The following is a 12,500-nucleotide window of genomic DNA, read 5'->3' on the forward strand; positions in this document are numbered from 1 at the left end:
ACCACCACCGCCTGACTCAAGCTTTTCTTTTTAAAGAAGTGTCTCACTATGTAGTCCAGGCCAGCTATGAACTCATGTTCCTCCTGCCTCTAGTTCCTTTACTTTCGAGACAGCATCTCACTCCATAAACCAGACTGCTCTCAAACTCATAAAGGATCAGCCTGCCTCTGCCTTCTGAATACTGGGACTAAATGCGTGTGCCACCATACCCAGCCTGACCCTAGCTCTTGAATTCTGGTATTACAGATGGGAGCCACCTTGCCCAACTCAGTCCACTGGCCAAATTGAATCGGGAGGCGGGGTGGGTCTGGAAGAGCTAGGGGTGTTGCTCACTCTCGGCAGTGCCCAGGGCAGAGTCTTCTAGGATCCAAACTAAGAATCCCAGTCTCACTGGCGTCTTCAGGAGGAGCTGGGACAGGACCCACACAGGCAGCAAGAATGTTGATAGTCCTAGCAGTGCCTTCTGCCTTGAAGAAGTGCACGAATGGCTCAGATTTTGGAGACAAGATCTGTGAGGGGCAGGTGTGAGAGGCGCCTGTTGCCCCCTGGCTAACAGTTTCTTTGATAACAACTCAGCATGCAGGCCTGGCTTCCAGATCCCCAAGGGGGAACTGGCCTTTAGAAAAGGAGCCCAAAGCTATGGTGATTCCTTGCCTAGATAAAAGTTAACAACTAGGGTGTCATTTTCATTAGAAACAATGTTGTTTAACAGGATAGTTGACACATACCTTCTTATCTGTTTCTAGGAAAGGAGAGTTAGAAAAATAAAGGGCAGGGGGTCCTCAGGAAAAAGGGGAAAAAGTATTGATGCTTCATTCTGAAACTTAGACGTGGAAAGAGACATGGGCAGGTGCCTGAGTTAGGAGTTTGTAAAATAAGGGGTTATGCTGTTTGTTTGGTTTGAGTTTCTTGAAACAACTTCTCTGTATTGTACATCAGGCTGACCTTAAACGCCTGACGTTGCTGGGCCTTGAAAGTTCTGGGATTAACAAGCATGAGCCACTATGTTGAACTCAGGTTTTTTGTTTTTGTGAGACACTCTCATGGAATCCAGGCTAACCTGAGTCCCCGATTCTCTTACCTCTAACTTCTAAATTCCTCCTCCTCCTCCTCCTCCTCCTCCTCCTCCTCAGATACTTCTTCAGGGCGTGGTGGCACACACCTTTAAGCCAAGCATTCCAGAGGCAGGGCAGGCAGATCTGTGACTTGGTTTACACAGTGGTTTCCAGGACAACCAGGACTCTGTAGAGAAACCCTGTCTTGAAAAAAAAAAGTTTTTATTTGTTTTTTTTTTTTTCCCACTCTGTCAGCCAGATTGGCCTTGAATTTGCAGCAATCCTCCTGCCTCAGCTTCCAGAGTGCTAGGATTACAGATGTGAGCCATGATGCTTGGCTGTAAACTAATGTATAGTAAGTAGAAACAGACCTACAGTTACATAAGGGATCCATACAGATAGAGCAGACTGTGGCTGGGAGAGACTGCAAGCAGGCTGAGAGGAACACTTGGGCATGGTGAACATACCCATTCTTTTGACTATGGTGATAGTTTTAAGGCTGCATGCACACACATGTAAAAAACTTCATGCTTTAAGTATGTGCAAAATATTTTTTTCTTTTTTATCTTTTCTTTCCTTCTTACCTTCTTTCTTTTTTTAGGGCAGGGTCTCTAATGCAAACTAGCCTTGAACTCACTATGTAGTAAGAATCACCTTAAACTTTTGATCTTTCTGCCTTTACCTCCTGACAATAAGTGTAAGTTATAAAATGTCCATTTCTCCATAAAGCTGCTTAAGACTAAAACAGGGATGAAGGAACACTGACTGAGGCCATACGCAAGATGGAAATGACCCAAGTTTCACTATTTAGTAAAAGCACTTAGTTCTGCTGGGTGCAGTGTACAAGGAGAATGGTGTCTGGAGCATGCAATTAGCTTCTGGCACATTCTGGATCTGCGATTTTTTGTTATTGTTGTTTGTTTTTGTTTTTGTGAGACAGGATTTCTCTCTATAGTCTTGACTGTCCTGGAACTCAGAAATCCGCCTGCCTCTGCCTCCCAAGTGCTGGGATTAAAGGCATGTGCCACCACTGCCCGGCTTGGATCTGCGATCTTAAGGAGTACCTTTAACTTCCCACTTTCACCGGCTCAATCTCGGAGGAGACTGAATAGTAATCATTGTGTAGTCAGCAGGGAGTGGAGGGACACTGTTCAGCGTTGAGCCGCGGGGAATCATTGCTAGGATCCCACAGAAGTAGGTGGAGGGAGAGCAGAAGAGGGCTCATGGATGGCCGGGAGGCACAGAAGGCAAGAACAGAAGTGAAATCCAAGACCTGTGAAGCCCGAGGCGGCAGCTCAACTGGTCATCCACACAATCACCAAAGGCCCCAGTAGCACAGTATCCAGGACTCCTGAGATGCAGGAGGGTGGAGCTGGAGTCTAGGTTTTGTGGGCGTTGCCAGGCAACAAGCCTTCCCTTTTCACTCTGCGCCTCTCTCCTCTCGCTGTAGGTTCATGCTTAGCATAGCTGAGGGCTCAAAGCTACCGTTCCCCGGCTGATCCAGGCTGGGTGATCGCTGAGCCCCAGGGTTATTTGCTCTGGCTTTTTGCAGGAAGGGAGGCAGGGCGTCACTGGTGCAGGTTGGGATGATTTTTCCCTGGTCCTTGATCACTTAGGACTGAGCCTGAAGGCGGATGAAGGCAAGAAGGATCAGCTAACACAATGAAAGCCGGCCGCGGTGAGGTGCAGGAAGGCAGTTATGGTGGCTGCTGTTTTGGCTTTCCTAAAAGAACTGTTCTGGAGATCAACAGTGCATGGAAAACACTTACAAGACGTCTCGGCAGATATGACAGTTCTCAAAGTATTAGTTCCTTTCTTCCCAAAGGAGTTTCTTTTTAAAATGTTGACAATATCTGTTAACAATTTTTAGATTGTCCTAGAAAGTAAAGGTTTGCTGTTCATGTAGATACACGCATATAATCCCAGAACTCTGAAGGTGGAGATAGGAGGATCATGAGTTTGAGTCTAGGTTAGACTAGAGAGCGATACCTTGTCTCACAGAGTAAAATACAGGACTCAGTGGTTAAGAAAATAGCTGCTCTTTCAGATGACCAGGGTTTGATTTCCAGCATCCACGTGGTGGCTCACAACTATCTGTAATTCCAGTCCCAGGGGATCTAATACCCTCTTTTGGCCACTGTGGATCAAGCATACATGTGGTACACAGACAGACAAAACAAAATATCCATGTGCATAAAATACTAGTAAAACAATAAAAGCAGTTGAGCCTGGAACTGAAGTAGCAGAGCTACTCATTGTCTCCTCCTCTCTGCTTTTGAGGATGGTTGCCTAGTTGCCTGGAAGTCAGTCTTCTCAAAGAAACCTTCAGATGAAGATGTAGAACTCTCAGTTCCTCCTGCACCATGCCTGCCTGGATGCTGCCATGCTCCCACCCTGATGATGCTCAAGCTATGACCAGTGTTGTTAGCCAGTCTCCTTCTGTTGCTTGTGGATTAAGATGCAGAATTCTTAGCTCATCTCCAGCGGCATGTCTGCTTGCATGCCTCCATGCTTCCTGCTATGACAATAATGGACTAAACCTCTGAAACTGTAAGCCAGCACCAATGAAATGTTTTCCTTTATAGAGTTGCCCTGGGCATGGTGTCTCTTCACAGCAATGGAAAACCTAAGACAGAGGTTGAGCTTAGGATCTTGTGTAAGGGCACACTACCACTGAACTATATTTCCAAGCCCAAGTCCTCATCACCTGGCCATGAACTGACTCTGTACCCCATACAGGATGCTCTCCAGATTCCGATGAGAGATGTGCTGAGATAGATTTCAAGGGAAGTAACCTTCAGTAATGCCAGCCGCTCACATCATGGGATACTGTAAGAGGAGACCCAGCAGCGAACTCCAGCTCCACAGGGTCTGGGATCACTTGGGAGATGAGCCTTTTGGCATTCCTGTGGGAGAATTACCTTGATTACATTAATTGGGTTTGACCATCTTAGTTGTAGGTGGACCCATTCCTTGGTCAAGGATCCTGGACTGACCGTATACAATATATACAACAGAGAGAGCTGAGCAGTGGCCGTTCATTCCTCTCTGCTTGTGTGTGGATGCCATCTTGCTCCAAGTCTCTGCTGCCTTGATTTTCTTGCCTCTATGGGCTGTCCATGTGTGTGCTAAGACAACTCCTTTCTCCCTTAAATTGCAGTTGCTAGAGTATTTTGCCATAGGAAAAGAAACTAAGATGGGCACTTTGTTTTCTAACTTTAATTTTTTATTTTTTTATGTGTATGAGGGTTTCGCTTGTATATATGCCAGTGTACTACATGTGTGCAGTGTCTGTAAAGGCCAGAAGAGAGTGTTTGATCCCCTGGAACTGGACTTACAATTTTGAGCTGCCCTACAGGTGCTTGGACTTGAATCCCAGTTATCTGGAAGAGTCAGTGTTCCTAGATATGGAGTCATCTCTCCAGCCTCCAAATGGTGTCTTTAAAACTTCTTTCCCAGCTGGGTGATGGTGGCGCACGCCTTTAATCCCAGCACTTGAGAGGAAGAGGCAGGTGGATTTCAGAGTTCGAGGCTAGCCTGGTCTACAGAGTGAGTTCTAGGACAGTCAGGGCTCCACAGAGAAACCCTGTCTTGAAAAACCTAAAAAAACAAAAACAAAAACAAAAACAAAAAAAAACCCTTCTTTCCCAAGATGCTTTTCTGTAGAAGGCTTTGGTGAGGACCAGAAGAGCCTGCATGGATTTTCCCCCGGTAAATAGTACTTTGAAGAGTAGAAACATCTGGATGGTGGCACTTGCCTTTAATCCTAGCGCTTGGGAAGAGGGGCGGACCTCTGTTGGTCAATGTTAGCCTAGTTTATATAGCTAGGTTTAGGTCAGCCAGGCTACACAGTGAGACCTTGTATGAGAAAAATAAAAAAAATAAAAAGAATGGAGCCATAAAAGATGATGAGTGTGGGCTAGTCTGAGGTCAAGCATAGTAGTAATGTACCTACAAACCCAGGACTTGGGAGGGTGTAGTGTAGGATCGTCAATTCAAGGCTAGCCTGAGTTACCATGTGTGACCTTGCCTCAAAAAAAAAAAAAAAAAAAAAAAAACCCACAGGTCAAGATATGTGTGAAGGTTTGTATATGATTGGCTGAGGGCATGGCACCATTAGGAGGTGTGGCCTTGTTGGAGTAGATGTGTCACTGTGGGTGTGGTTTTAATGCTCTCATTCTAGCTGCCTGGAAGCTATTCTTCTATTAGCAGCCTTCAGATGAAGATGTAGAACTCTCAGCTCTGCCTGCCACATGCCTGCCTGGATGCTGCCATGTTCCCACTTGATGATAATAAGCTGAACCTCTGAACCTGTAACCTAGCTCCAATTAAATGTTGTATATGAGTTGCCTTGGTCATGGTGTCTGTTCACAGCAGTAAAACCCTAAGAGAGAAGTTGGTATCAGAAGTGGGGTATTGCTGTGATGGGCCTGACCATGCTTTGGTTTGGAAGAATGTGAATTTTGGGACTTTGGATTTGGAAAGCAGTGGAATGCTTTAAGTGGGGCTTAATGGACTATCATAGTAGGATATGGAAGACCTTGTTGCTGAGGGTGATTTAAACTGTGGAAACCTGGCTCTAGAGGTTTCAGAGGAGAAGAATTTTAATTTGTGGCCAAGAGTAATGACAAGCTGGGCAAGATCCCAGCTAATTTTAAGTTCAGGCATGGTAGTATAAGCTTTTAATCACAGGAGGCAAAGCCAAGCAGATCTCTGAGTTCAAGGCCAGCCTAGAAAAGAACAAGTTCTAGGTGAAGAAAAACTGGTGCTGAAGAGATGGCTCAGTGTTTAAGAGCACCAACTGCTCTTCTGAAGGTCCTGAGTTCAAATCCCAGCAACCACATGGTGGCTCACAACCATCTGTAACAAGATCTGACTCTATTCTGGAATGTCTTGAAGACAACTACAGTGTACTTACATATAATAAATGAATAAACTTAAAAAAAAAAAAGAAAAACTTAAGTCCAGGCTTGGTGGACCACCTTGCAATAGCTCACTTAGCCGGCTGTCTGACCTCGACCTTAGGATCCTGGTTCACTGGGTTCAGACGCTCCATCCCCCACCCAGGTCTCAAGGTCTGACCATGCCAGGGTTTCTCTCAAGCTGTCTGATTCCAACCTTGCCCTTGGTAGGAAAGCAAAAAAGGTATGCCTGACTCAGGAAAGCCATTGTCGGTTGCAAATTACTACTTGGGGGCCAGTTGTTGAACTCACCTGTGCTGCATTTTGCTTACACAGGTCTGGCCCACCCTCTCCAGTAAAGCACTGGGGGTGGCTCTGGTGTGTGCTTGAAGCCCTGTGCTTTCTATTCGTTCTCTAGGGTATTCAAGCAATCCAAAAACAAGGAAACGGAGACCTGGGAGGCTTAGAGAAGCCCAAGGTCACAGATCACACCTGTTTGAGCCGGGCTTCAAAGTGGAGGTTTAGAGTTCTGCACTCACCGGCTTATCTAAATTTATACTAACTGTAAAAACTTCCTAATTATTAGATGCCAGTAAAACAGTTCACCTTTGGACTTGGGCAGAAAGCCATGCTCACGTGCACATGCACACACAAGAATAATAAAAATATAAATAAATATTTTTTGTGGGGGAGGTGGACAGTGTCACCAGACAGAAGACCTGGTAAGATTGAAGCAGGTTCAAAACCCCCAAGAATTCTCATAATTGAGAGTGGTAGGTGCTAGAATCAGCTCCTGGCCAGGTTCTACCTATCCTGGAACACGTAACCAGGACATCCCGTTTAGAGGACCTTGATAACTGGTCACATAGCATAAAAACCTAGAGTTCTCCATGCCAATGAGTTCCTGGGCATCCCTTCCCGAAAAAAAGGTATTTAATGTCTGGTTCACCCTGAGTAAGTTGTGTGAATTCATATCTGCCATAACAATACAAAAGTTTGGACAAGCAAGGACCGTCTCCTTTATCAAGGATCGATGTGTGTGGGGGAACCTTCAGAGTAAAGAGTCCCGCCTAAATCTCCTGGAAAAGGCCTCTTTCCCAGCCCCTTCTTATTTTGGGCTTTCACTCATAGCCAGATCGGATTTCACCCCGCAGACCCTCATTCCCACCTCGAGGTCTCCAGTTTTAAGGCGGGCTCGCAGCCTGACAATTTTTTAAATCTTGCTTGTTGAGGTTTGGTCTGTTGCTATGCATTGTAACACTAAATACTGGCCTCCAAGATCTGGTTGCCTCAGGAAAGAGGGTGTCCTCGCATACACCAAGTGAACACCACCCCCCAAGTTATCCCTGATTGGTCAATAGAGATGCCTACAGCCTGTAGCTGGGCAGAAGAGAGGTACGTGGGGCTCCGGTTCGTGGGCTTGGGGTCTGAGGCAGAGACCACAATGGGGAAAGGAGAAGAGAAGACCGTGGAGTAGGTGAAACACGAAAACACGTCCATGAGGGCTGGCCAGTCGGAGTAAGAGCGGCCCAGGCAGAACATGGCAAGTCATGTCTCAGGGTTATTGAGAGGGAAGTGGACCGAATCAATCAATTGGGGGATTGATATCTGCCCAGCTTTAGTGCTGTTTAAGGCTTATTATGCATATAAAAGTTTTGTGTCTTTTTTTCTGGAAACTAAATGATCAAAAGCAGGGTAGAAACTCCCAATTAATATTAAATATTTACCACAACACTTGCCAGCTGGGCACAGTTAGACTCACAGATGTCCAGGAGGCTGAGATAGAAAGATCGATTGAATCCACAAGATTGAGACCAACCTGAGCAACATAGCAAGACTCTTATATCAAAGGTGAGCAAACAACGTCTTACAGACATCTGCAAAAGACACATCCAAGGACAGCAGCCAGAAATACAGGTAGCCCGAGACCTTCAAAGTGTCCCTTCCGTCTCAGGCAAGCACTGTTTGGAACTCAAATGGGATTTTCCAACTTTCTTATTAAAATGAATCAGTGTTACAAGGTCTCACTTGCCATACAGAGTTCCCTCTGTGCTTTTTCTGTAGATAAGTTATACTTTAGCAGGTAAGCTGAAGGCGTTTGAAATGCTTTTACATACTAAATCAAAATGTTTGAACAGGTTGTTAAGAACAGAGATGCTGTTTTCTGAGTGCTGTATTGGTTGAGATGTTTGCTAGTCACTGAATAGAAATAGCGTCTCAGGCCGGGGCTATAGTAACTCAGTGATAGAGAAGAGAATATGCTGGCTGAGCATGGGGACCATAACTGTAATCTCAAAATTTGGAGCCTGAGACAGGAAGATTGTGAGTTTGAAATCTGCTGGAGTTACACAATGAGAATCTGCCCCCAGCATCAATTCCCCCTCTACCCCCCTCTCCCCGCCATAGTGGGATTTTGCATCCAAGAACCTTGAACATGTCAGGCAAGGACTCTGCCACTGAGCCACATCCATGCGCCCTTGTTTGTGTATAATTATTAGGTCTTATGTAGCGGGCCTTGGTTTTGAACTTGTGGTCTTCCTGTGTCTAGTGCCCCAATTCTGAGGTTAAAAGTGTGTACCATGATGCCCAGATAACTTTTTTTAAAGTAATTATTTTATTTATATGAGTACACTGTCACTGTCTTCAGACACACCAGAAGAGGGCATCGGATCCCATTACAGATGGTTGTGAGTCATCATGTGGTTGCTGGGAATTGAACTCAGGACCTCTGGAAGAACAGTCAGTGCTCTTAACCACTGAGCCATCTCTCCAGCCCTTCTTTTATTTTTTTGAGATTATAATATAGTTACATCATTTCTGAGGATATTTTTCTTGATGACGAACTGCTGGATGGAAAGCCTGTAATCTGGATGTTTAATACATTGTAAGTTTGTCCCTCTCTGTTTGCAAATGCAGATCTGTGGCAGGGCCTCTCTGTGGCTTGCTCTGCTCCTTCATCCTTCATAGTGGGATTTCCAGCATCCTTGCTCATGCTATAGTCACTTAATAGTCATTAAATTCCCACAGACTGTCTCTGTTTTCAGAGCCAGTGACTATGCACAGAGACATAGGCCACTGCGGAGGCTGGGATGTGGAAGGCTTGGGGTGGAGGGTCATTGCGTCTGGGCTCTGGATATGGAGGAGCTATGGGCAGTGTTCTCTGAGCTCATTCCAGTGGAGGTGGAGGATGGACTCTTAGTATTGGAAATACTGTGAGTACACAGACACAAATAAAAACAAATTAAATCTTAAATTATAGTTCTGACCCTAATCCGCTTTATGAAGTTGGGACATGATTTCACTTACACATCATTCAGCTTGAAAAAGACCAGGCTCTTCACACAGTGGCTTGTTACTGTGTATAAGAATACTCTTAGTACAGTTGCTAGACAACTATGCACTTGAGAGCAGAGGCAGTGGGGTGAACAGTGTGATTACTCTATGGGTTGAATGTTTGTCATTTCTGTTTTCTCATGATCTTGATTAAGTGTCTCTACTGAGTATAACATACACATGCATGAGGATCAGGCATCATCAGTGTGCAGAGAGCAGCAGGTCCTAAAGATGGCCAAAGTTTCTCCGGGTTCCTAGTCGGAAGAAGACAACTATAGACTTCTTTGGTTATTTTTAACACTTCTTTATCTAACATTTTTGAGGTTACACTTAAAATTGTATGTGTGGGAGTGTATATGCGATAGTATTCAAGTGGAGGGTCAGAGGACAACTTGTGGGAGACAGTTCTTCATCATGTGAGTCCTGGGGGATCAAACTTAGGTCACGGGGCTTGATGGCAGGTGCCTTGACTCCTGAGCCGCCATCTCCCTGGTTCTACATATTTTTAGATCTATTTTTAATAATATGTGTGCTTTTACAGACAGACATATACAAATACACAGATAGACACATAGATACAGACCGACAGACAGACAGACACACATATACTCATATACGTATGTACAGGTTCCTACAGAGTCTAGAAAAAAGCAATCAGATCCCCTAAAGTGGAGTTACATGCCAGGTACTAAATTCGCATTCTCTGCAAGAGAATTCTTAATCTCTGAGCCATCTTTCTAGCACTTCCTTTCTTTCTTCCTTCCTCCTTTCCTTCCTTCCTTCTTTCCTTCTTTTTTTTTTTTTGAGATAGAGATTCACTGTGTAACCTAGGTTGTCTTTCAACTCATGATAATCCTCCTGCCTCAGATTCCAGAGTGCTGGAATAACAAGGGTAGACCTCCATGCCCTGCCAGTGGATTTCTCTTAGAGGATTCCGTGACTTTTTCTGAATCATGACAGGCCTCTTTCACCACCATAACACCACAATGAAGTATATGTCCCTCCCTCCCACTAGTATCCCATTTTCCTCCCGCTGCCTCAGAAGCACCTGTGTTCTTAGGCAAACCCTTGTGTTTCCTACACTTCATCCCATTTTTTTTTCCCTCTCTTAAAGGTTATCCCTCAGGTCTTTGTTTTTAATTCCACCCAAGTCTCTCTGTCCACTGGCTTATCCCCTCTGTGTACGTATTTGCTAGAATATCATCATTTGGGATTGGAAAAGTGCTATCCTTTGTCCTTCTCTAGTGAGAGCTTCCTTTTATGTTTGCATTTTCTGGAAAGTCTTTTTGAGAAAGTGGGCAGGTTCTTATTGTGGATACAGTTTTATAACAGAGCTCAGGTTGGCCTTGAACTCACCAATCCTGCCTCAGCCTCCGGAGCACTGGGGTGACAGACACACTTTTCCATGTCCCCCTGTCATCTTCTTTCTGGAATGTATGTAGTTCAGATTTTAACCCCTGGTGGTCCATTATCATGCTTTATCTTTCTTAGCTAGCCTGAATTCTTTTCTTCTTCAAGCTCTGAACAAAACCTCAGGTTTGGGCTAACACCCACAGGGATGGTGCTATTTGACTCACCTGCTTCCTCGCCGTGTGAGCCTTCCCTGTCTCTTTTGTCATTCCTTATCTTCCCGCCTAAATATTAGAAGACTTGGGACTCAGTCCTTGAGCTCCCTCTCCACAGCCCTATTTGCCACGCGACTGACATGCACACATATACACAGACATCCTTACGTGCAGTGTTAGGGGTTCAATCCAGAGTCTCACATATACCAGATGTGAGATTAATTGACATCATCTGGGAAGAGAGACTCTCAACTGAGAATATGTTTCCATCAGCTTGGCCTATAGGCAAGTCTCTGGGGCATCTTCTCGATTAGGTATTAATGTTGGAGGCTCCACCCACGGTGGGTGGTACTGCCCCTGGACAGATGGTCCTGGGGCTGTATAAGGAAGCAGGCTGGAGAGATGGCTCAGTGGTTAAGAGCACTCATTGCTCTTCCGAAGGTCCAGAGTTCAAGTCCCAGCAACCACATGAGTGGCTCACAACCATCTGTAATGAGATCTGGTGCCCTCTTCTGGGGTGTCTGAAGACAGCTATAGTGTACTTACATATAATAGATAAATAAATTTAAAAAAAAGAAAGCAAGCAGACGGGTGGAGCAAGCTATTGAGAGCAAGCTGGTATTCAGTGTTCTTTCATGCCCTCTACTTCCAGCTCCCTGCCCTGACTTCCCTCAGTGAGTCACTGTGACTGGAAAGTGCAAACAAATCAATTCTTTCCTCCCCAAGTTTGTTGCGTTTCATCACAGTAACAGAGAACTAAACCAGGACATAAACAGTCACAATGAACAGAAAGGTTGAAGAGTGGCTGTGGTTACAGAGCAGGCCCAGATCCCAGAGATGCCTCAAAGCATGTATTACTTTTGCAAAGAGCCAGAGTTTGGTTTCTAACTAACACCCATGTTGGGTGGCTTTCAGCTGCCTGTAACTCCAGTTCCAGGGGATGCGGGGTTACAGATAGTAACTCTCCACTCTCTTTGGCTTTTTTTTTTAAAAAGATTTATTTATTTTATGTATGTGAGTACACTGTAGCTGTACAGATGGTTGTGAGCCTTCATGTGGTTGCTGGGAATTGAATTTTTTTTTTTTTAGGACCTCTGTTTGCTCCAGTCAGCCCCACACGCTCTGGTCGACCCTGCTCGCTCCGGTCAACTCCACTCGCTCAGTCCCTGCTTGCTCCAGCCCAAACGTTTATTTATTATTATATATAATACACTGTAGTTGACTTCAGACACACCAGAAAAGGAGGTCAGATCTCATTATGGGTGGTTGTGAACCACCATGTGGTTGCTGGGATTTGAACTCAGGACCTTCGGAAGAGCATTCAGTGCTCTTACCCACTGGGCCATCTCTCCAGCCCTCTCTCTGGCTTTTATGGGCATTTGATTACACATGTGCTTGCGCACACAAAGAAATAGTAAAATAAATCTTTTATAAAGGAAATGAGAATGAATAAAAATGTTTAAAAAAAAAGAACAGAATTTACATTGGCAGGATGTCTGGGAATAGGTAAGCGTGGGTGAGGCAAATGACTGGGCAGAGTGTAAGGATTTGAACTCAGGGCCTTTGGGCTATCTATGTGAGACATTACAAATACTGCTGGACGCTTTGTGTTGTCTTCCTCTGTTCAGAGCAGGGGGAATATCACT

The 12,500-nt window shown here is 45.0% G+C and overlaps 1 pseudogene; it reads right to left on the reverse strand.

Moving 5' to 3' along the window:
• The window catches only part of LOC116101192, a 97,857-nt pseudogene that overhangs the window by 19,829 nt on the left and 65,528 nt on the right, over positions 1-12,500 (reverse strand).

This window comes from Mastomys coucha, unplaced genomic scaffold (genome assembly GCF_008632895.1).
Source record: "Mastomys coucha isolate ucsf_1 unplaced genomic scaffold, UCSF_Mcou_1 pScaffold21, whole genome shotgun sequence".
In the NCBI taxonomy this organism is placed as follows: domain Eukaryota; kingdom Metazoa; phylum Chordata; class Mammalia; order Rodentia; family Muridae; genus Mastomys; species Mastomys coucha.